Genomic DNA, 24325 nt, shown 5'->3' with positions numbered 1-24325 from the left:
TTGTGAAGCTTGACTTTTTTTCTTGCTCATGACTTGGGAGCAAGATCTGAGACTTCTTACACTCACATGGTGAATTATGTGTCCCAGTCAAGGAGAGACACAGAGTTACACTGAGGAGTTAATGGCAGGTTCATCAAATTGAGCATTAGTTGCATGAACCAATTAAAAGGAAACCTTTTTATGAAACTCACCTTCCATGGCTCTATTGCATTTTTGTTTGTGTTATTGTGCTATTAACCATTTATTTCAGGTGCCAGCCCTGCACATTGGTGTGAGTGAACAAGGTGAATCTATTCCTTTTACTCTGTGTAAAAGTAAACCCAAAGAAATAATCTGTGCTAAATACAGTATTTTCCTGAGCTTCACCAATGAACAGAAAATTATTTATGAGAAGTACTGGTCTCTGCACCAACTGAGCAGAGCCAGGACCTTTATACTGTGCCACAAGAAGGACCATAGGGTGGTCTGATGGTTCAGCAGTCTCTCTGCTCACAGAAAGCAGGGGTGCTTCAGTAAGCATTAATTTTGATTACCAGTTTACAAACTACCAAAGGACATGGGCTGAAGTCCAGTGCTGGCAAAATCTCTGCTTCTCAGCTATCATAACTCCATCATGTTCCCCGTGAGACCATCGCTTCCCCCACCTCCTCCATCCTTACTGTCTTCAGTGCTTCTCAGGGGACATAGATGTGTTGGGCAGCTTCAGGCTCTGTATACACATTAAATTATTTGTGAGGTACCTTACACATCCTTACTGAGTACTTTTTAGAGAGTGTGCTTATAAATATATTAACTGCTTACAGCTCTGAGACATCTGACACTGAATCCTTCCCCTTTTCCATGCTCTTTAGGACTCAGTAAGCCAGGATAAAACTTTATTTCCTTAACAAATAATTACATATGATCTAAGGTAACATGGGTCTTAAATTTGTCTGTCACAAGAAGAAAACCCAGAATTATGTCAACCTATTGTTGGCAGTGTGCAATTTATCCAACAAATTAATCTAATTTTGTCTTAGCACACTGCTTGCCAACATACATTGGGAACTGCTTTCCTATGGGAAATGGCTTGATGAGTTTGTTAGGTGCTTTAGAAGAACAGTTTCCTTTGCCATGTGAGCTGACTCCTGTCTAAATCTTTTCCTTTGACTGAGACAGATTTTACAAGTCATAAGGCACTTCTAAGCTCTGTGATGAATGTTAGTGTTTGTACAGGACAGGTGTACAACTGGGGTGAGGTGGACTCTATGTAAGAAGCCTGGAAGTGTCTTTAGGATTAAATGAAGGTTAAAAAGGGCCTATACAGTAGGAAGTGTATCTCAAACTAAAGCTGTTCCTGTGGAAAGACAATATAGACTTACAATGAACCAGAAAGGGGTCAGGAGAAGCAGAGGCACAAGAAAATGCTGGAGACTCTGCAGGTGCACATCAGTGCAGCTCCACTGATGTCATTAGCAGTACTGTTAAAATTCACACAGGTTTCGAGCTGACCTAAGGGTCTTCAATGACTTACTTGAAAAGTAATTGAGAACACATCAAAATGTTTCCAAACAGCTTCCCTGGGCTGGCTAGGAAGCAAATAGCCTGTACCTGAGCAATCAGCTGGCCCAGGTAAAGCATTTGGGGTAAGCCCAAGGTGTGGATGAATGCAGTTCCTTCCTCAGCACAGAGCTCTTTATTGCTGTATGGAGGAATGATTTTTCTCTTCTGTTCTCTGCTTCTGAGCCCTCTCTGGCAATAGTGATGGCAGGGTGGTAAGACACACCTCTGTTCTGAATTGCAGGTCATTTTTCTGAGTCTCCTCATCTTTGGTAACTGCCAAATTTTGATCTGTTGACCATTTTCCTTCCACCCTAAAGAGATTTGTTCTCCCTGCTGCAGCAGCTCACCATGTCAGTTTTTACTCTGGAGGGAACTGTATCTTTTTTTTCCCCACTGGTGCTGAATAGAAGGATCAGGATTTTGTGATGGGAACTTGTTTAGACAAACTAATTTACACCCTTTTTTTTTCTCCTTTGTCTTCCCCTGGCTCTTGCAGGATCATCTTGGCTGGGTCTGCAGTGTTGGGCAAGAGTTAAGTATTTCACAATAAAGAGCATCTGTGTCAGCGGGAAAGGCTGAGGTGGCCTTTATCAGGGTATTCTGACCTGTCCTGAAAATGCAGATCCATTTCCCTCAGGCTGAGATGAAAGCACCAATCTCCATGTGGCAGGGTAAAGCTGGTGCTTTCCTGTATCAGGGGTGAAGCTCAGCATAAAGACAAATGTCAACGTTAGCTCCCCAGTAAACTAGGTTAGCAGCCAGTGACCAGCTATGGTCAACCATCACTGTATGCCAAAGACAACATTACCTAGCAATAAGAAAATGCATATCTTTGTGCTGAAGCATGAGGGGGACATTCAAGGTGACATTCACTGCACAGGGGTGCAGCCAGAACTAAAATGACTGACAGTCTCTGATTATCTCCTCCAGCCTCCTCAGTGTTCTGCATCCTTTGCACAACTGTGGGAGGATTTAGTAGCAGAAGGTCTGAAGGGATAACTGGGGCTCAGCTGTTTTAATTACTACCATCCCCTATGAGGGGTGTGTTTGGGGCTTTGGACAGCAGCTTCCTTCTCCTTCACGGAGCACTGTGTACCTTGTTCTGGCTTCTGGGCTTACTCCATAAGCCAGTACTACCACACTGAGGGAGGGAGGGAGGGAAGGACGTCCTTCTAATCAGTGCTGATCTGATGAAGGTATTTTCCCTGCCAGGTCCTCATGGACTACCTCTTGCCATTCAGCCACTGAGTCCAACCAGGAATGTCTCTCCTAGTTATGCTCTGCTGTAACGAGGCCTGGCTGCTGGTTGCACATTGGTCTCTGCCCCTCACCATCCGTGGTTCACAGAAGTTTGCTCTCTGGAGAAGACGAGACATAGTTGAAGCCTCTGGGTATGATATTTGGGTGAAATACAATAGTCTGTACTGGTACAAAGCTGAACTACATTGACTCATTGGTTTCCTCTGGCCCTGAAGCATGTGATGGTCTGAAGGAAGGTAGAAGATAGCAGGAAACAAACCTGGATCTGACCAGTAATTTAGCCATATCACTGCTGCTGACTTTTCCTACCATGCAACAGGTCCCATGCGTTTTCTGTATGAGTAAAACAAAGGCAGAACATGCAGGATCTTGCAGGAAGGAGAGTCCAAATGCCCAAAGCCGTGTGCTCAAGGGTGCAGATGGAGTGGTCGCGTGGATCCCTACAGCCCCAGTTAGTCATCATGGAATCCCAAGTACAGGTTTTCTCCAGTGATGAACACTGTATGTGCAGCTTGTGGTAAGGGCACATGTAAACCCTAGTGCTAGGTGACTTGGGGTAAGAAGACCAAGCTCTTTGAGGAAGTGAACTCTGCAGGCGCTTTGGGAAATGCAATTAAATACCACTAGGACTGTGACTTATGGTGTTTGGCCCCCTGACGATCTGCCACCTTATTATGGAAAAAAACGTGTCTTACTCAGGCCTAAACTCTTCCCTTCCTGCAGCCTGGAGAAACAGATTTTTGGCAGTGTCTCCAGACCTGCCCAAGCCCTCTGTCTCTCTCCCTGCTCTCCAAGTCCTCGTCTCTCATCTTTCCCATCAGATGCTTGCTGTCTGCAGGCAGAGAAAGGCAAATAGGAGTTCAGAAGAAAGAGGATTTATTTTTTCCCTGTAGACCTAGTACTTTACCTTGTGCTGTCAGGTATCTTCAGACTAGACAGCCTGGCCTTTTTCTAACCCCTTGGGAGGCACTGGGCCTGCTCACCTCTCGGCTCTTCACAGAAAACATCTGCAGAAATACATCTATCTTGAGATTTGCATGCAAGCTGGAACAAGCACCCTGTGGTTCAAGAAAGAGGGACAGAGCCCTTTGTAGAGAAAACATCTCAATTCAGCCATGCAAACTAGCCCCAAGGAGCGTCATACCTTTGCAGGAATGTGAAAGAAAGGGTCTGTCTTGCAAGCTAATGCAGAGCCAGGAAGGAGCTCGGCACTGACTATATGTTGTGAGTGTACCAAAACTTAATGAGAGGTTGTAAGGTAGCGGAAAAGGATTTGATTTAATTTAACTTTCCAACGAAGGTGATTCTTCCCACCTGCATTCTCACATGCACATTTACAAACACCAGGACACATATGCCCACGTGGTCTCAACAAGACCACTTGTGTGCAGCATGGAGGACAAAGGGTGTCAGCTACTGCATCCTTACAATGCCTCCCTGGATGCTCTTGATTGGCAAGGAAAAGGGTTTTTTGGACAGTAGTTTTGACCCAGGAGTCAACATTTATTACGATGTGATCTTTTGCTTTACAATTTTGCTTGCTTCACTCTCTGTAAGTCTTAAACGAGATTACTTTCTTTTGCTTCCGTTTCCTTGTTTTGGGCCTCTTGTGGATCTGGTCTCTTTGTTGGGATAACAGGAGGAGAAATGGCACATACGTTGTGGTGTATGGCTTCCAGAGCTGCCAGAGGACAGGCTTTCTGCTGACAAGTCACCTGAACCATTGGTCTTTGTGCAATCAACACTTTTGCCTTTTACTGTTGTCAGTCATGTCCTTTCAATCAGCCTGTGCTTACCTGAAGACAACTCATACAATTCTTCCGTGAGCAAAGGCAGGATGGATACCACAGATGGTGGAATTTGGAGGAAAGCATTTAATTTGAAGAGCAGGCTCTCATTTTCTAGGTTTACGTGTGAGTCCGCAGCACCACATCACAGGAGTTCCTGATTGTAGCTGGAGCTTGTCTTAAGACTGAGTTTCATGAGATGCCTTTGGTTCTCTGTGACTTCAGTGAGGACCTTTGACAAAGGCTTTTGAAAGACTAAGTAAATTGCATCCTTCACAACTGGTTTGCTGACACACTTAACGCAGGCAGAGAAACACAATTTTTCTTTAAAGAGGACATGCTGGGTTCTCTGTCTTACGTGCCATAACCAGTAATGAAAGTTAAGCATGTTCCCTGCACACTTGCAGGCTTGTTTAACCTTTCTTGGTACACTGCCTGCTGTGAGATGCACGAGGGAAGACACCAGATTGCTAATAACCTGAGCAATTCTGCAGGTGAACAGGTAAAAAGACAGTGAACTGACCTAAACCAAAAAAGTCTGATTCCAAACAAGGAGGAGGAACAGTTTTTAGGGATGAGTAGGGCTATAAATAATGTTTTTTTCTTAGATAGAGATCACATCTACAGTTTGCTCTCCTGGAGTTTTAAAAAGTTAGCTGACCAAATTGCTAATTAAAAGGTACATTGCTTGAAAAACTAACTTTAAACATCTGCTAAATATTGTTTGTAGCTAAAGCTTGCACAGTTATGTATAGCTGTTTTTACCTTCTAAAAGAAATTTCTCTGCTTTTCTTTCTCAATTCAGTTAGTTTAATTAAAGTCAAAGATATTGCTTCATCACACAGGTGGCTGATGCTGGGCTTCCTGAACATCATGTCCTGTCTATAACATGTGCTTTGCTAGTACTATCAGTAAAACTCAGTGTTCCCCTTTTTTGGATCTTATCCCATAAAAGAGAGGTTGAGAGTAATGAATGTTAACTTGAAGAATATCCTCCTCATTCTTTAATCACAGATGAAATGCACTTGCTCACTCCCCTACATGGGGGTTGGCTAAAGAGGTCCTCTTCCAACTTAACATCCTTCAGGATCATACCCAATCTGTCCTCCCACTGTGGCAATGGAATAACTTGACTTCTGCTAGAGTCTGAGCTCCCCAAGTGACACCTTTTGCAGAACTTTCTGTGCAAAGTCCCCTACATCAGAAGGAAGTCCTGTCTCAGAGGGCCTCACCTGTTTCTGTTGGCATCTCTTTCTATGCCAAGCTTGGAATAATCTTTAGTTTTTTTCTTAGGGGTTGGATTATACAATTTAGGCACTTTATTAGATTTGTGCTTTACAGGTAATGGTAAGTATATGTACAAATAAGCATGTATTTCACTTATGACTTAAGGACAAGGAAAGACTGTCTCTTAGCATGACAACAAGCTTACATAAAGGGGAAAGTCTGAGAATATCACCATCTCTTTTTCTCTCTCCCACTGACTATAAATAGTCCCTTCCTGGTCACTGAAGTAGATTTTCCCTCTTATTGGTTATCATGATTAGCTAAACAGGCCATGTACAGATACCTTTGTAAAGGCTCCTGCCTTTTCTCTGAAGCATGTGAATCAGTGTACAGGCACAGTATAAGGCACATGCTACCCTGCACTGAGATGGCAAGTAACTGGGATAATGCCCAGCCAGAGAAAACAGACTCATATGGAAGTGCATTCAGGTTTCCCAGACCTCGGCTCTGCACCCTAGAACATGGCTGGGCAACACACATCTCACCAAACCGGACTGTACCTGGGGGCTCCTAGAAGGAAAAGCTATGGGGGATGCTTATCAAGCCCATCTCCTGCCAGGACAAAAAATCACAAATCATGGGAAGAGGCAGTGATCCTGGAGCCGCAGACAATGTGGCAGTGATCCCAGGATGGGAAAAGTCAGACCCAAGCCAAGAGGCGCATCCCACAGGTGAAGAGTTAGCTGAGGTTGTAAGTGGAGGGAGTGGGATGGGAGGCACTGGAGGTAGCATGAAGGTCGTAGAATAGAAGACTAGTTTCAGGAAAGACTGGACATCATTGAGCTAATACAATTAAAAATCTTGGGTTAAAGTAATGGACCACCCTTATCAAAGGGCAGTAATGAGTGGGTACAATCAGACTGAAGTTTGATTGACTTCGAGTAACAATAAAAGTATCCCACAGTCAAACAGCAGACTGATATAGTTCAATATCTTTATATGCTGTCTGGACAATAATTCAGATGCACCCTCACAAAATTTGTAGACAACATAGCTGGTACATGAATGGTAGAGCTTCAGTCCAGGGGGACCTCAACAAACTTCAGGCCTGGGATAACAGGAGCCTCACAAAGTTCAGCTGCTCAGAGGGCCAAGCTCTGTACCCAGGGCAGGATAACCCCGGGCATCAGTGCAGCCTGGGAAGCAATCCATCACCCCTGCTGAGAAGAACCAGGAGGACGATAAATTGAACATGAGTCAACAGTGCACTCTCATGGCAAATAAGGGAAACCACAAACTGGGCTGCATTAGGACTGTGACCAGAAGGGAGGAGTTATCATATCCCTCTACTCAGGGCTTCTGTTGTTGCCTCTTGAATACTCCGTGTTTGTCCATGCTCCAAGCCCCCTCCCTCCACCCAGAACAAGAAGAATATGAAAAAAAGAAGAGAGGACATCTGGCAGAGGGTGGCTGAGATGTCAAGGGGCTCAGACACATGGCCTGAGGATAGGTAGAAGGAGCTGTTTTGTGTTGTCAGACAAAGAGGATGCTGAGGGACTGGTAATCATAGCCCACAAACACTTGAAGGGCAATTACAATGAGAATGAAGCCAAACAGTTCTCAGTGATACCAAATAATAAAACAAGGGCCACAGAAACAACAAAGTTTCAGGTAGGATACTAGGCAAAAAATGTCAACATAGCATTAGCTCTTGCTCAGTCCGGTCCCACAGTGACCTCCAAGACATTTCCCAAAACATCTGCTTTTCCCCAGACCCATGCTGCTCCATGCAGAACTGACATTCCCAGTCTAAGATCTTGCATATGGCTCTCTCATCTGCACAGCAAATACCTATTAGAATCATTTTTCTTCAATATTTGTTCGTGTAGAATTCTACTTACCTGAAACTTTTCACCAAGGAAATTTCAGACACGTACTTGAGACCTGTTTATACAGGAAGGGAAATGAAAAATGAAGCAGCATATTAAAATTAGTCTGCAAACAATCAGTGCTATGTAAATTGCATAGTCAATGCCACAGTTGGGGATACTACCTACTTTGTGAACAACTTAAAGAATAATATTCATACAATATAAAAAAAGAATAGATCACTGTGGTAGCTAAGGGTGGAAGGGAGGTGGCAAATGCAGTAGAAAAGGAAGAAAATAAATCAACTAGTAGATGAAAATGAGTATCGGGAAAAGAGAAAACATAAGAGAAGTAGAAAATTTTGACTGATTCAGACTAGACAATATTTTACTTGTTCTTAAAGGCACCACAGAGAATGAATGCAAACTGAGAGGGATATGTATGCAAATTCATGTAAATTTATATGAAAATCAGCACATACCGTCACTGTCTTGGCAAGTTACCCAATGTCTCTATGCCTTAGTGACTGCATATGACTAAATAGGAGGTTAAAAGTGAGCGACAATATAAATGTTGCAGTACATTACAGCAAGGCTTCACAACCCTGGGACAGGAGCTGATAGACTGCACTTACACAGAAAAGGCTGGGTCTATATTTCTGCTCCCCTTTTCTCACTCCAAAATTAACAGCACATCCTCACTTTGTCCACTGACAGCATGGGAAAACCAGGTACACAGGGCAGAGGAACAAGTCAGAGGACTGTTATATATAGTTGAATTTGCTGGTCATTACAACTCCTTCTTCCTCCAATAATTTTATCAGTATGTGAATGGAAATGTTCTATATTTTGGTTTCTCCAAGACCCATTCAGAAGTGTCTGTGTTTGTACCTTCACGTGCATGTTTCGCCTATATTTTAGACTCTCTGTATTTAAAGATTCAACTCTTCTGTTTGTCAATATCGTTCTTTACACCCACATAAAGAAATGCTAATAGTTGTTTATTCTTTGCTTTTCTTTCCAGATCACTTATTTTTAAATATTCTCTCAGAATGAAACATTTATGAATGTTCATCACTACAGGCTTCATCCTTATCTCCTGAGACCAGTGGTCCATGCATGTGATTTCCAAAAAATAGGACTAAATTCTCTCCCTTTCTTGTAATGGAGTATAACAATTTATTGGGGGGTGGGGGGTGGGGGAGGGTTGACTTTTTTTTTTTTTCCCTTCCTTCTGATTTGTTGAAACAGCTTCGTAAGAATTCTTCTAGTAGACAAAAGTATTAAAATGTGTAAAGCTACTCATCTGAGGACACCAATAACCCCACCAGAATGCATCTGCTTGGAAAGTGTATGTCAGTACCAACATCCAGCTTTGAGGACTAAGCAACCATCTGAACATCTTCCTGATTCCTTTCACCGTCCTATCCTTACCTCTTGTGATGCTCACCTGTAGAATTTTGTCTCTTAGGATAGGAGAAGGGACTGGAAGTAGCACAGGGCAGAAACTAGTATCTATAGTTGCCTATAAAATAGTAAGCACATTTTTTTTAGGGCTACTTTTTATTAAATAGATCAGTATGCATTTAAAAGCTCCACAGATAAAGGAATAATGTGCATCTGTTTTTATGTGTACAATCAAGTGTTGAAAGAGATTGTTCAGAGAGGCTGTGCAGTGTCTGTCCTTGGAGGTTTTTCAAGACCTGACTGGAAGAAGCCCTGTCTGACCTCATAGCTGACCCTGCTTTGAGCAAGAGGTTGGAACAGAGACCTCCTGAGGTCCCTTCCAACGCAAATTATCCTATGAATTTGTGAATTGGAATATTTCCACAGGCAAACTGTACTTTCAGCATATGGCAATGTCTGTTTTGAAGATATATTACTCAAGTCTCAAAGCTTTAGCACAACAGCATTCCTCCGCCACAAGTTAATGGACAATCAGTTTCAAAAATCCCAATGGACCCCAAAATCCCAGTCCCCCCCAAAATCTTAGTAGGACTAGAACAATGAATAGTAAAAGCCCAGGTTCTGCAGAGGCTTTGTGCTTCAATGGGCACATGTGTGGGTATGTATGCATTGGGTAGCACTGGCATGAATCAGTCTTGTGTCACTAGACACGATGCTGCTCACCAGCACATATAGGCAAGAATGTGAAGAGAAGGTGTCAGCCAGGTTCTTCTGGTCACACAAGCATGGCTTGGACAAAATTACTTTTAAATATGCCTCATCTTTGGAAATGCCTGTGAATGCCCAAATCAAGACCCACAAACCTTGCTGCTCTTGCCCTGGCACTGAATATCTACATAAGCCCTACATGTGCCTAGAAGGCACGTAGTGGAAGCAGAGTCCAGATCCAACTCCACTGCCTATATGATCCAGATAAAGCTATTTTAGATGGTAGAAGGTTCCTAATGTATCAGCTATTTTCAAATTAATTTTAAAGGGTCCTATTCTTCTACCTCTCCTTCCCTTGTACTGGTAGCTTCTGGGATGTTATTTCCTTTTTTTTTTTTTTTCCTTTTTAACCCCTCATTAATCTGAGGGGACTCAGCTCACCTTCTAAGTTTATTCTCTGCTCCTTTCATTTTGTAACCTGCTGACTGAATATCTCTCTGATCTGAGACACAGATCTCAGTTATCTGTATTGATCCTGCCAAGAAAGTAAAACCAGAGTCTGGAAATGACATATGAGACACTGGAACAGGTTGCCCAGAGAAGTTGTGGATGCCCAAAGCCTGGAAGTGTTCAAGGTCAGGTTGGCTGGGGCTTTGAGCAACCTGATCTAGTGAAAGATGTCCCTGTCCACAGCAGGGGGGAGTTGGACTAGATGATCTTTAAAGGTCCCTCCCAACCCAAACCATTCTATGATTCAATATTCCCAGGCCAGACCTTGTAGTAAATCCCAGGTCTAAGCTTTGTACAGGGCTGTCAGAAAACCTGTGAAGACCTCTCTACCACTGCTGAAGAAGAGGTAAAGTCATTTTGCAACACAAATTGAGCCCGTCACTGGACTCTTATTTCCTCTGTACACAGTTTGCTTGGCAATTAGTATTTTTATAATGTGCAAATGATAAACAGCTTAGTGTGGTCAGTCTTAAGTTAACACAGTTTCCCTGTTAGAGAGGTGAAGCACAAGAAATTAGTAGGAGTCTCACTAAGTCTAAACCTAACACTCACACTCCATATGCTGTTTCCTTAGGTTTGGATGTGGTATCAACACCACCACTGTCTTTCTAGAGGGGAGACAGCCCTGCTGTCGTGGTTTAACCCCAGCCAGCAACTAAGCACCACGCAGCCGCTCACTCACTCGTGGGATGGGGGAGAAAATCAGGAAAAGAAGTAAAACTCGTGGGTTGAGATAAGAACGGTTTAATAGAACAGAAAAGAAGAAACTAATAATGATAATGATAACACTAATAAAATGACAACAGTAGTAATAAAAGGATTGGAAGGTACAAATGATGCGCAGGGCAATTGCTCACCACCTGCCGACTGACACCCAGCCAGTCCCTGAGCGGCGAAACCCTGCCCCCACTTCCCAGTTCCTAAACTAGATGGGACGTCACGTGGTATGGAATACACTGTTGGCCAGTTTGGGTCAGGTGCCCTGGCTGGGCATGAGAAGCTGAAAAATCCTTGACTATAGTCTAAACACTACTGAGCAACAACTGAAAACATCAGTGTTATCAACATTCTTCACATACTGAACTCAAAACACAGCACTGTACCAGCTACTAGGAAGACAGTTAACTCTATCCCAGCTGAAACCAGGACACCTGCCTAAGGTAGCGGGTGCCAGGACAGCCCAGCTGGGTCAGGCTGCAGAGGAGCACAGCACTGCACTGTGACCTCAGAAATTCATTTTTTAAAATGTCTTACACTTCTACCTGCCCAATGTAAAGCCTCTGCCAGAAGCTGTGTGAAGTATTAGAGAAATATTCTTGCATTACTCAAAGAAGAAACTGTTCTTTGGCTTCAACATATAGGACAAACTAACCTAGGTCCTGCAACAGCATATCCGAGACTGCTGCTGGCTACCTTTTCTCCTGAGGCATGACCAGCATTTTCCTGTATTTTCTTTTCCTAAGTAGGTACCTGAAGACAGACTGTAGGGTGGCAATGGGAACTCATGAACTTGAAGTGAATGGTGCAGTGAAGACCAAATAAACAAAGAGCACAGATAGAATGCATTGTCATGGTGTGTTTGCTCTTGCAGAAAGCTCCACCCGTGTCCCCTGGGCAACAGAGTCTGCAATGTCTGCTCTTCACCCAAGGCATAAGTGGCCGCTCACAGGATGGAACAAAGACCTGTCTCCTGGGCCTTCGGGGTGGCATGCACAACGGAGCAGAAACATTCACCCAGCCAAAGCCCACAGCTACAGCCAGACTGCTGTCCTGGGCATATGTCAGAACTGCATGAGATGTTGGCGTAAGGCAGGATCTCCACAACAGCAGCGCAAGGTTAACATGCAAAATGCATCATGTGGAGCTGTTTGGTATTGGAAACAAACCGCCACGGCTGTAGAAGAGGAGCACAGATCAGGAAGGGACCTTTGTCATTGTGAACCTAGTCCATAGGCATACTGCAAACAGGCCTAGTCCCGCTCACAGGAATGGCACATTTTTACTACTTAAACTCCAAAGGTATTCCAAGCTCTCCTTCACTGACAACCCTCTCATCTCCAGCCTTCCTGAGTTCATGGCTTGTTTCCTTCCCATATGCCACGGACAGAGCAAATGCCTAATGGCAAGGGAAATGGTAAACAAAATGGAAAGGACCATACTTGCCATAAATCAGGATAATCTCATTAATAGAGAAGGTTACTCTGAAGCTTAGGGGCTAGCTGAAATGTAGCCAAGACTGGCTTATAAGTGGCAGTTATTCCTTGCCCAAGTTTTTGTGGGAGCTGTGGGAGGTATCTCAGGGTCTCAGTCATGCTGCTTGACCATCCTCAAGTGGAGCTGCTGCACAGAGGCTTTCCCCACTTTTAATAAGCGCATGTGTCATCTGCATCACGCATCACAGGAACTTCTGGGCACACAGCCTACTCATGCCCTGCACCTGTCCCATGGCAATAGGGAGGAGGAAAGCCCACTGCATTGGTAAAAAACAGTCCTGTGTCACTGGGCTGCTGAACTGCATCCATGGCACAGTGGAAGGAGGGTGCCCTCCTCTCCTCCATGCCCCAGTTTCACCATTGTTCAATGGCCTGGATGTGGAGCAATGGTGTTGACTCTCTTCCCGAGCTGAGAGCCATGAGATGCCACTGTTTACAGTGTTTAAATAGCACATTCAGGCTATCACCTGGGCAAACTAATAAGATTTTAAGTCATATCCCTAAGACCCAAGCCAATGGGAAACAGTAGTCATTGGCTCTATCTTTCAGCAATTAATCTTCCTTAAGGAGATTTCAGAAGAGCCATATTGATACAAAACCAGTTATCAGAAGACCAGAATGCTTTGGGGGTTTCCAAGACCTTACAGGAAAAAGCCATAAGTAACCTGGTGTGACTTCAGAGGTGACCCTGGTTTGAGTAGTAGGTTGGACTAAATCAATTCCTAAGGTCCCTTCCAGCTTGAAGGACATCGTATGAAAAAATCAGGGAAAACCCAATCACAGCTCAGGAGAAGAGGCACAGTGTCTTTGCCATGCTGTTATAGGACCTGAGTAAGTTTGTCCTACCTGTTGAAGCAAAAGGAATTTTCTTCTCTGCATTCTGCAAGACTATTCCTTTAATAATTTCACATCTGCAGCATTTGTCCAAGGCTGCAGTTTTAAAAGATGCAGTGATGTGACAGCTCAGCACAAGGGGGAGGTCTTGCTTTACCTTCCTCTCCTCCAGACGTGCTGAGCAGACACCTCAGGGGTGCTGGGCTCTCCTACGGTAGGTTTGTGAGTTGAACCCCCTTGCAGAAAGGCTGACAAGCACGTGAGGTACTGCAAGGGACGGGACAGGGACTGGGGTCAAGAAAGAGTGGGGGAGGCAGGAAGAGCAACAAGAGGAGAGGATGCCTCCCTTTTTTAGTGGCAGGAGCCACTAAACTGGCTGAACTGTCCTTGTTACATCCTCTTTCTTCTCTCCCTCATGGGCTAACTATTAGGATCTGGGAGTGTCCCAGTTTCAGAAACAGGTGGTGGACTGTCCCAGAACAGCTGCTCTTATGGTCTGGTCTGACACTGGGGCCACCTCAGCTGAAAGCACTGTCACTCCTTTGCCCCTGGCAGCCTGCTCCTGTTTCCAGTCCAAGGTGGGCTGCCCTACAGTAGCCCTGCACAGTCACTATGGACCTTATTTATTCTCAACAACAAAGATTAAAATGCAGATGCCTCTTCTGAGAGCAGGGAATTGAGCAAGGCCAGAAGGTTGTGTCTCAGAGTAGCCAGAAGCTAACTCCTATGGCAAAAACATGCCATGGTGGTACTCAGGGAGCCAAGGTATGAGGCGGGACCCAGATCAAATCTCCTGGGCACAAGGTCATGCTCTGTACACACTCAAAGACCAAGATACTCCGGGGCAACCCCAGTTTTATAACTTCTAGTCTCAAATAAACTATCATGGCTGAAGGTGCTTCCACACTTCTCTGGACAAGTTTAGGGGGTTCTCAACCCAATGAGAGGAGCAATTCAGCACTGCATGCTGGAGGGTGACAAAAATGTCAGCTAACCTTTCTAATTGCCAGTTGCTGCCCCAGACATTGTCATTCTCAGTGTCTTCAGGCCAAACCAACTAATTCTGACCTGTGCAGAACAGAAGACTTCTTCCACAGGGTCACTTCTGCATACCAACTAGTTTGGTTTTACCTTCACCAATAACAGTTCTATTTGGTCACCTTTCAGTCAGCTCGGCCTCCTGTGCCCATGCATGTGCAAGGATAGCAGCACTGGGTCTCCAAATACCTTACTTGGGACAGCTTCTGACACAGTCAACTCAATTTTTTTGATGCCATGACTGTCCTCTGCAGATCTGCCCACCTCAGAGACTGTCTCCTGCCTCTTTGCCACACCTGCTATACCTGGGTCCCTCATGTTGCTGTCTATGCTGGAAATTCTACATGTTCACTGAAGAGAGAGAGTGGGTTTTTAGCATTTATTCACTGCACTTGCTGAGGTCAAGCATTCAATGTTCAGACTTTTGCAGGGCAGTCCACTACTAAAATGGAGAAATGCATGAGAGCTGCATGAATCTCAGCCTCAATAGTGCTCAACAGTGCTCAAAAGTGGGCAGTATGAGGGGCTGGAACCCCTACTTGGGAATTTCACTTACATTGCTTTTGACTGGCAAATCCAAAGGTGAAAAATGGAGTTGACAGTTCAAGACATTGCCACTGCTGTCCTCAGGGGTACTTGCCACCCTTCCTGGTAGGCACTGTGGGACATGCAGAACCACAGGAGCCTCTTTGTCTTCTTGGGACCAGCTAAGACAGATTTTTAAGTTTGAGACCATCCCGTTAAGTACTACGGCCAGTTATAGGGTACCATTCAAATGTCTGCTATAAATGTCTACCTTAAAACATGGAAATGGTGCCCTGGGCTCTCCTGGGTTTGCTTGTTTGATCTCTGCTGGGTGCTAAAGGAGCTTTGGCTAATGAGGGCAGGTGGAAACAACTGGGTGCAGGCATCTGGAAGAAACTACATAGAGTCTTCCCCATTGACTCCATTCTTCTCAGCCATGACCGTCACCTGGTCTATTGGGAAAGCGAAGGAAAGATGTTCCCACTGGAGTATTGGCTCCTGTAGGAGCAGAAGTGACCACAGCCAAGACCACAGCCAAATGGAGAAGTTCCCAGCAGCGCTGTTCAGGGCTATCTCATCTCATCTCATCTCAGGTGGAATGTCAGCCCTGCTTCTCCTAGAGGTCTGCTGGAGACTGGGAAAGTAGGAAGGCAGATTTAACATCAGAACATGGGGGATAAAGACAGGTCAGTCCTTTGATTCACACAATCATGATTTACTCTTTCTACCCCATGCAGCTCACTAAGCACCTGACACCACAAGCCTGCTCCAGCTCTGAGCTTATTCTTAGCCCTCATCCTGCTCTTTTTCTCCAGTGAGGTGTCCCCGCCCTCATGTTCACCCACCATCATACCTAATTTTGTCCACCAGTCAATCCCTATCCCTGCGTCCCCTGGTATCCTGCTGCCCCCATAATGTCCATACCCTGATGCTCAAGTCATGCCCTTTACTGTCACTCCACTTGCTCTCTGCCACAACGAAAGTCCACTGGCACCCAGTGACACATGAAGACCAGCGTTGTTCTCTGCTTACCTCCAGAAATGGAGAGATTTTCATCCCCAGGTTAAACTGGCGCTTCACTGTTATAGACCTCCACACTGGCTGCTGGTCTCTGCAGTGAGTCAGGGAAGCACAGCAAAAGGCTTTTCACCAGCTCCCCAGTGATGGGTTTGTACCACTGTGGCCCACAATGATGACTGGGACATGCCCCTGTGTACATTTACAAGCAGTGACAACATCCTCCTGACCTGACTGGTGGTGCTTCAGGGCAAGGCTGAACTGGCACAGGCACACAGCATGTGAGGAGTTAATAAAAACTGCTGGATTAAAATCATTACATTGTCACTGAAAAACCCTGCTGTTAGCCACAGGGAAGGACTTTGTCTGCAGCTCCCTTACAATAAAATGAAGGGTAATTTCATCCAGTCACCTGCTGCTGACCTATTTAAAGTACCCAGAGGCAGGGCAGAGCAGGTCACTGCTGCTTCAGCCCACAGCAGCCAGGGTTAGGCTGCAGGTGAGGCATCCCAGTGCTGCCTTTTTGGGGAACAGGGTGCCCACACCTTCTTCTCAGCCTGGACAGTGCAAGCAGGAAGGCTGGTTCTGCTGGCAGCATCGTTCTGCTTCTGCCCCTGCTCAGGTTCTGTGCCATGGGTGTGCTGCTTGGCAGAGGCTGGGGTGCCTGGTGAGTGATGGGGCTGCTCAAGCCCAGCCACCACCAGCGGTACCCAGGCTCTGGGAGGTCACTTCCCAGCACAGAGAGCCCAGACTGCACACCCAGGCTTTGGGGAGCTCTGTGCATCCTTCCTCAGCACCTACCCCAATTTCCCCACACTTCTTTGGGCATGGGGAAGGGGAAGCTTCCCTGCATTCGCTGCCACTGGTCTGCAGCTTTTCAAGCTGTGTTTTTAAGACTTGAATAAACTCTTCGTACTTGCAGTGACTTGGTTTGCACAACCATGGGAATTGGGTGTAGTGATTAACTGTATGCTGGTATCTAATTGGCTTGAAAGTCAGTCTTGGAGGCATTCAGACACCAGCTCCAGCATCCTGTAATATGTCACAGGCTATTGCTCTGTTTAGAAGCAATGCACAGCTGCTGTGAAACCCCACCCTGGGGTCACACTGGTACCTAGTGGGAACTGCCTGGCTGGCTTAGGTGGCTCTTCAGGGAGACATAGAGCTCAAGCCTTCTGTCCACTCTACAGAGGATATACAATGATATTAAAAGGTTATTATGACTCTTATAATACTCAGTGTTTCCCAGTTCTTGGAGTCCCATGATGACTGTGGGAGAAATGCTGCTCTCATTAAAAAATTTGAAAAGCTTTTGCAGCCCCATTGGCACAGAAAAAAGGTGGGCGATGCAATCTTGAGATCTCCAAAAGCCAAATGCAGAGAAACACTCTTAGAAACTTCATATTTCTAAGCCAGTCATGGTCCTTGAAGCTGCATAATTCTTAAGACATGCAGTGCCATCAGTCTTGGTGAGTGCAGGTGGCCACAGGGGTCAGGCACTGTCGCTGTCCTCTCTGCCAGAGCTGGTGCACCCCAGGACAAGTGTTGCATGAAGCTGCTTCCACAGTCAGCTGCTCCCCCATCCACACATGCACCGAGTCCTGCATGGGGTGTTACAGACACACAAACACTCATGCATGCAAGTTCCCCATGTGCCAGGCCCAGCCTGCAGGATGACAGTGCTTTCACTGGGTGGAATTTTACTTGGGAAAAAGGATGACCCTGGGGTGTTGTGATTTCCCTGGTGATGAAGAAGGTTGGTTGGAGAGTGTATGTTGGAGAGTGTTGGAGACTGCATGCAGCCAGTATCTTCTCTGCTGGTTGCTCTCAGTCCTCTCCAGGGTTGCTGCTTACCTATGCACACCTCTAAACTCTTTCTCTCCACCCAAGGAAGCTTATATTCCAATTTTACCAGTCCTCCCCATAGCTCCAAATTATTCTGATTTCTCTCCCCATCGGTGACAGGGTGGGGGAAGGTGGCACATGGGAGGCAGGGAAGGAAAGTAACAGGGTGGTCCTGGGCATGTGCAGGCTAAGGCTACTACCTATCATAGGGACTTCTGGGGCCACTTATAGTTTTAACTCATTCTGGCTGGAGCTGGTCAAGGTATTCATCTTACCAAGCTCAGTCCTATCATGTCCAAGGAAGCTAAAAAACCCTGCTGGCCATGCCAGGGTTGATGGAGCTGCTGCGTGGGTAGAAATTCATAGGAAAGGGAATTTATCTGAGAGCTGGTGCCATGGAGATCATGGGGACAAGGTTGAGCAGAGGTGCACCAGGGGTCCCAGCAGTAGAGGAGGACAGTCTGTGTGTCTGTCTTGTGGAGAGGGAAGTTGTCAGCTTGGACTTACTGGGGACAGAAAAATAACCTGAGTGCTTGATGAGGCCCAGAGTCCCTCAGGATGCCTCGAAGCATCTTTGTCACTGTCATGCATGCTGCCTGCCCATCACTGGATGATCTTTCCAGCTTTTCCTGCCCTTGCCTTGAATGCACCCTTCTACCATTGAAGGCTAACTTCATACTGGGCTGTATTAACACAAGCATAGCTGGCAAGTCAAAGGAAGTGATTCTTCCCATTTACTTGACACTCATGAGGGCACATCTTGAGTATCTTGTCCACTTTTGGGACACGCTGGTAGGGCAGAGATGTTGCTGAACCGTAATGGGTCCAGAAGAGGGTTGTTGAGATGGCTGGAGCTGGAGCACAGGACACATGAGGGGAGCTGAGAGCTGGATTTGGTCTGGTGGAAGGAGAGGAGGCTGAGGGGGATCTAACAACATCTTCCACTGCCTGAAGGGGCTGGAGAAGGGTCAGAGACAGACTCAGGTGCGCAGAAAAAGGACAGCGGCAATGGGCACATGTTGCCGTATGATGGGACATACAGGAAAATTTCTTCAACTTCAGAGTGGACAGGCACTGGAACAGGGTCCCAAAAGTCTCTGTTGCAAATCGGGTGACATTAGTCCTCCCCATGAAATCAAGTTTCTTGTAACGAAGATTAGAACCTTTCAATTTTCACAATGCTTACAGGATTCCCTTATCTTCATTTGACTCCATGAAAAAAAAAGCAGTATTTTGAAATGTTAAAAATTGCACTTCCAGGCCAGACTGTCTTTTTAACATACTTGTGATGTGTGTATTTGTCTGCCTTAACTGCAAAGAGAAATCATCATTTCTAAGGGGCTTTGCTAGAGGCAAGAGGTGGATTACTAGAGCTGTGTCCTTCATTTAGGCATAATAGCCATTAAACTCCTTGTTGCTATGGGGCTGCAATTTCCAGAGGCGATGCCCATTATCAGAGAACTGGCTGCTGGCAAGCAGTTAATGAGAGAGCTTTGAAATGGCTCGGTAAAAATCCAGCTTCCCTGCAGACTTCTGAGACTTCTATGAAAGAGGAAAGGGAGCCAAAGCTGGATCCAGCTGTGACCTGTGCAGACATGGGGTGGTGGCGGCTTCACTATTGCTCCACGGACTGAGGGAAGCCCCTTTCAGACCCAGCACAGGAGGCTTTTTGCAGAGCTTTAGGGGCTGTGCTGACCTATGACAGGTCAGGGCTCTCTGCCCTGAGTCCAGAACCTCTCCCTGTGGCTGGAGCCAATACCAGCATCCTGCTGAGCCAAGAAAATACAGATGTGTCTTTAAGCCATGAGAGAGCACACATAAAAGCTGGGGCAGGGGTTGTGAAGGAGTTCTTACATCACAGAGTCATTCTTCTAGATTGGATATTAGTTTAGATTGGATTATTAGAAAAAATTTCTTCACTGAAAGGGTTATCAAGCATTAGAACACACTGCCCAGGGAAGTGGGCATCACTTGATGGCATTGAGTCACCATCCCTGGAGGTATTTAAAAGAGGTGTAGATGTGGCACTTAGAGACATGGTTGGTTTAGTGGTGGACTTGGCAGTGCTAGGTTTACTCTTGGACTCAGTGATCTTTAGAGTCTTTTCCAACCTAAATGATTCTATGATTCTATGATTCTACTTGTGCTGGGTTTTGGTCTCTTCACCATGTCTTTCCAGCAGCAGAGAGGATCTGGGAGAGCAGCAAATCCAGCTGGATGAAGCTGCTGCCTGGATGGAGGTGCCGCATGCCCCCACACCAACCCAGCATCTCTTGGCAGCCCAAAAGCATCTCACCAGACAGCAAAAGGGAAGGGAGGGAAATGCCATGATCCTCCTGTTACTCTCCACTGAACTAAATCTGCAGTAGATATAGCAAAGATCCTTGCACAGAGGCACGTGGTCAGGCCTAATCCTCAGGGAGAAGCAGTTTCTCTGAGGCCCAAGGCAGCTGGATGAAATAAGGCAAATATCATGCTTTCAGTTTTACTCTTTTTCTTCCTTTCTGTTTGTTTGTGTTGTGAGAGCACTGATGGGAATTCATGTTCATCCTTCCTTTTCTGAGATGAGAAAGTCTTCATCTTGCTTTGTGACTGAGGAAAAAGAGAGGAAACCTGAAACTTCAGGGCTCTGCTTCTCCCTGGCAGAGCCTGGAGGGTTGCCCAGGCTGTGACAGGCACTGCGCCCGTGATCGAATGCCTCTGAGCATCTCGCTCTCACATGGGGTCCCATTAACAGTGCAAACACTCTGTGCATCACAGATCCCATGTTAGCAGTGGTCCTTCTGGTTGCGTGAAATTCTCCCTGAAGCAGACATGCTGAAGATCCCTGTTTGGGATGCTAAACTTTTTTATATACCTGGAATTGCAAAGTCTAAATGCAGTATAGCTCCATGCAGCTTTAGACCGAGAAGACAATGGCATGTGCCAGGTTGCCATAGTTATAGTCCAGAAAGTGGAGAGAATTGCCCAGTGTTTAAAAAAACAATTTCAACATCAGCATGTCTAAAACATAAAAGAAATGGATGGCACTTCAGGGCCAGGAGTAATAGTTTCTGGTTTTCCATTTATTTTCTGGAATCAGCCTCTAGCATGGCATTTTCATGTTCTAACCAAGAGGGTTAGAAATACAGGTTTTCATTGAAATGGTGGATACTAATCACATGACTGCAGGGCCTGCAGATTGAGGTAACTGTCAAAAATCTCATAATGCACAGCAGGCAGTCTGTAGTTTTTCAGTGGCAGAAGGATTGGACTGCCTCATGTGTGTTAACAACTTGCAGATATTCAGTAAGGTTGTGGCATATAGGAGATGTATGTTTGCTGTCTGTGTACTGCTCCAGAAGCAGGATATTTTTGCATCAACATGTTAGTAAGCTGAGGAAGAAAAAAATGCATTTTCTGTAAATGTGTTAAATAAAATAAATGTATTGAAAGGATTTTACTGTTGTCAGGGAACAAGAGGGCTGTCTGCTTCCTGAGGGATGGGGAGCCAGGAGTCGAGGGCAATAACACAGCCAGCTGGGCAGGGACATCACCAGCCAGGACCCAGCCCCACAGTACCCAAGCGAGGTGAGCAGAGCAGCACCAGACATCGTGGCCAGGTTCAGTCAACAGTCTCTGTCCTCAGGGGAGCTGGTGTTGATGAGGCAGGTCCAATGTCAATCCACATGTCGGGATCAAGATCAGTAGAGTCCACGGCCAGGCATGGGAGTGGGCATGGCTGTACTGGGGACCAGCAGTTTTACAACATATCTCAGGCAAGGGCTAAAGGCTCAGGTCTTGAGCTTAAATGCAGCCCTTTGGGCCAAGAGGCAGGGCGTGTAGGTGGAGGCTGCAGGTGAGGCTGGTCAGGGCCATTAATGCTCTCAGAGCCCTGACAAATCCTTATAGACCATAATGCAGTATATCCCATACTCTAGCAAGGAGCGGCATTTTCCATTTCTGTAGACTTTTGTTTGATTTTATCACAAATCTGTTGATGAACAGTTTTTCACTAAATTCCCAAATCCTGGGGTCACGTGGTCATGACATTTTAAACAAAATTGTAAAAACAGTGTGCCTCTGTACTACTTATTTTGGAGAGACCTTTGGAAACATGTCCCATCTGTCTCCAATATTGAATATTTCTTCTGAAGCTTCTGACTTACTTACTCTCTGAATTCCTGAGTTGGGCAATGCCAGCAAATGGCAATGCTGGCCACTCCCTCCATAGCCATCTAAGTCCACACCATCGCTAGCATGCCTGGATACGGGAACGTGTAGCTGGAGCCCATTTGGCACTCTGCTCTATCTTTTGACTTTCAAAGCTCACTTCAACCATACAAAACTAGCAAGAAAATGAACCAGCTGGTAATGGGACACAAAGACTGACAATGGTGCCCAGTAGGAGACAAAGAACACCCAGTGGGACAACAGAGTCCCTGGCTAAGCTCTGCAATGTGGCACTGTGGAAGGGGGAAAATCCCCCTTCACCCCCATGCTGGTTCAAAGGCTGACGTTGAGAGGCAAGCAATTAGAGCTGCCAATCGCTTTTCCTGCTGCAGCTTCCCCTTTGTCACTGCTAAAAGACTGACAGCCCAATAACGAGATGATAGTGTGGCTGAGCCCATGTCCCTGAAACATGCTCACTGCTCTCCCCAGCAGACAGAAAGTGCCTGGACCATTTATTCAAGAGCCTGTCCCAGTTTATTTTCTAATTCTTTCCTTCTCTTTAAACTACTATACATCAGGACCTGATTCATCCACTCAGGCGGTTTCATTTGAGATTGTGCGAGTATCTTGGGTAAAATTTCACCAAGACAGCTTCTATTGGTTTTGAATCATCAGATACTTAGAGAAGGACAAAAGGCATTCCCACAGTGGGATAGGGTCTGTTTAAGCCCAAGCTTCTGTATGCATTTCACTGCCATACTTCACAGAGACAGGATTATTCACCGCTTAGTCACTGGGCCTGTTTACTTTGTAGATAAAGGAATAGCTCAGAGGTGTTTTTTCTCACAGTCTAGGAGCCAGCACACCTCTGAGCACAAAAATTCACATCAGTTCCTGCTAGCTAGCAAAACCAAACCTTGACAAGTTCTCTGTATAGGGATCCGCTCTGAACTAGTGGCCTGGGCAGCAGTTGGGAACCTTCCTGAAGACTTCCAGGTGGATTTTTTTTTCCTTCCTGTGGCAGGAAAACCCTTCAAGGCAGAGACCTTGCAGAACAGTACTAGGAAAAAGTCATATGGGAGAGCTTTTCCTTATGCACTTGTGGTGAATTAGCCTTGGCTAACAGCAAAACGCCCACCTAGCTGCCCACTCACTCTCTTCCCTCAGCAGGAAAGGGGGAGAAAAGAGGAAAAAAACAGGAGTACGAAAACTTGTGGGTTGAGGTAACAACAGGGAGGTCACTTACCAATTGCTGTTGCAGGCAAACACACACCATTTGTGAAAAAGCAACTTCTTTTATTGCCAATTAAAATATAATGTAATTACAAATTTGAGTAATGGGAAACAAAAAGACAAACATTAAACAAACACTTTTCCTCCCCCCCCTTTCTCAGACTCAATTTCACTTCACTCCAGACTCCCATACCCACCCCCCTGCCCAAAAGTGATGCGTACGGGGTCAAGGTCAGTACAAAGTGGTTTCTCTCTACTGCTCCTTCCTCCTCACCTTTCCTGTGCTTCAGCATGGGATCCCCACAGGCTGCAGTCCTTCAGGAAAATCTCATCCAGTGTGGGTCCTTCATGGGCTGCATTTTCTTCAGAAATATCCATTTGCCCTGGAGTGGTTCCCCCATGGTCTGCTGTGTGACTATCTGCTCTGGCATGGTCCCTTCCACAGGCTGCAGGGAATATCTACTCTGGTATGAGTCTTCCATGGGCTGCAGAGAATATCTGCACCACCATGGAGCACCTCCTTCTCCTCCTCTGACCTTACTGTTCCTCTTTTGTTTCTCACTTTGTTCCTTCCTCCTCCCTCCATCTGGCGTTTTCTGCCCTTTCTTAAATATGTTTTCAGAGGCATCACCAGCTTCACTGATGGGCTCAGCTTTGGCCTGTGGTGGGTCCGTTACGGAGCTGACTGGAGCCAGCACAAGTCAGCCCTGACCTCTCCCCAGAGGCCATGTCTGTAGCCACCCACTGCCAAATCCTTTCTGCATTTACCCCATACAGTATGGCAAGCTATATCCCCCAGATTCAGCTAGGGAAATGGGATGGGACAGGAACTCAAGAAGGAGGAGAAGATTGAGATTCTGGAATAATGAAATGCCTGGGGTGCCCAGCAGGATGCTGCAGGTGGGAAGGGGCTGTGTGGGGGGGTGATACGTCACACTGCTGATTTCCAATATCTCTGCATTAGCTCCATTTGTGCCAATGACAAAGAGTGTTTCTGGGCAGGGTTGGCCAACTAATTTAGCTGCAGAGAGCCTGCCAAAGTGCTTGTGATCATGGCAGTTCTTGGCTGGCTCCAAATGAGCTAGAAACAGAGAGGAATGCAGCCAGATTGTCTGCAGGAGTGGCCCGGGACCTGCACAGGTCTTTGCGTTGATCTGCA

At 45.9% G+C, this 24325-nt stretch overlaps 1 protein-coding gene across 1 annotated transcript in view; it reads left to right on the top strand.

Annotated features, from left to right (window-relative positions):
- Positions 1 to 24325, top strand: part of LACTBL1 (lactamase beta like 1) — a 44553-nt gene that overhangs the window by 348 nt on the left and 19880 nt on the right. The window contains exon 2 of the mRNA XM_069782279.1: positions 21234 to 21351. The gene's annotated coding sequence lies outside the window, so the exon portion shown is untranslated. The remainder of the gene's footprint in view (positions 1 to 21233; positions 21352 to 24325) is intronic.

This window comes from Haliaeetus albicilla, chromosome 4 (genome assembly GCF_947461875.1).
Source record: "Haliaeetus albicilla chromosome 4, bHalAlb1.1, whole genome shotgun sequence".
In the NCBI taxonomy this organism is placed as follows: Eukaryota; Metazoa; Chordata; class Aves; order Accipitriformes; family Accipitridae; genus Haliaeetus; species Haliaeetus albicilla.
The sequence above is the reverse complement of the archived record's forward strand: the minus strand, read 5'-3'. Positions and strand labels throughout refer to the sequence as shown.